Source organism: Triticum aestivum, chromosome 7A, assembly GCF_018294505.1.
Source record: "Triticum aestivum cultivar Chinese Spring chromosome 7A, IWGSC CS RefSeq v2.1, whole genome shotgun sequence".
In the NCBI taxonomy this organism is placed as follows: Eukaryota; Viridiplantae; Streptophyta; class Magnoliopsida; order Poales; family Poaceae; genus Triticum; species Triticum aestivum.
Genome location: NC_057812.1, coordinates 733,369,116 through 733,370,036, shown reverse-complemented (window position 1 = coordinate 733,370,036; position 921 = coordinate 733,369,116).

The window sequence follows — 921 nt, the reverse complement described above, 5'->3', positions numbered from 1 at the left end:
AACGAGGCGGAGGAGGGGGCGGAGCAACACGGAGGAGGGGGCGGAGGAAAGGGCGTCTGATGGAGGGGGGTGGAGATGGCGGCGGCCGGTGGCGGGGCAAGCGGCTAGGGGGGCGTCGACGGCGCGGAGAGGGTGGCGGCGGCGGTTGGCTGTCGAGGAGAGGGAGTTGGATCGAGGAGAGAAACGAGTGGAGGAGGAGGGCCGGGTCGAGGATAAGGTGGCCCTATGCCGACGGCCAGTCCGTCGGCATAGGAGTGGTCCCACCTGACAGTGAGAGGGCCATCGAGTGGATAAGGGTGGCTCTATGCCGACGGCCAGGCCGTCGGCATATATAGGAGGCCTATGCCGACGGCTATGCCGTAGGCATAGATGGCAACTACTTTTCAAAAAAAAAGTCCCACCTCGCCGAGGGAAAAGCAATTAGACCTGTTTAAATAGTTCACTAATTCAATTATTACATTTTTAGATTCTTAGTTTACCATCTGTATGGGACCCGGTACCCCGCACCTGGAGGGGGGAAACAGACGCGTGGGGTCGCCGGCGGCGGCGCCGTCCGTGAGGGGGGCACACCCCGGACACGCGTCCCGCCTCTTCGGACATGCCACCACACCATCAGGTTCCATCGCACCCGCACCATCCCCCCCTCTAAGTGACGGCTACTCTGCCTTCCGTGGAGGGGGGCCACACCACGGAGCCCCAAGACGGGCGTCTACGCATGCCAGAACACTTTCACACATGCATCGGGACCCGTGCGATGTTTCGGTGGCATAGCTACACCCCGAAGGCCACCCCGAATCCCAGTTGACCAGTAGATCTAGCCCTTTGACTTTCGTCGGACGGGCTTTGACCGGTGGACTCTCCCACCTGGTTGCGAAAGGTCAGCCCATAGCAACATCCCCGAACATGGTTTGGACCCAACCC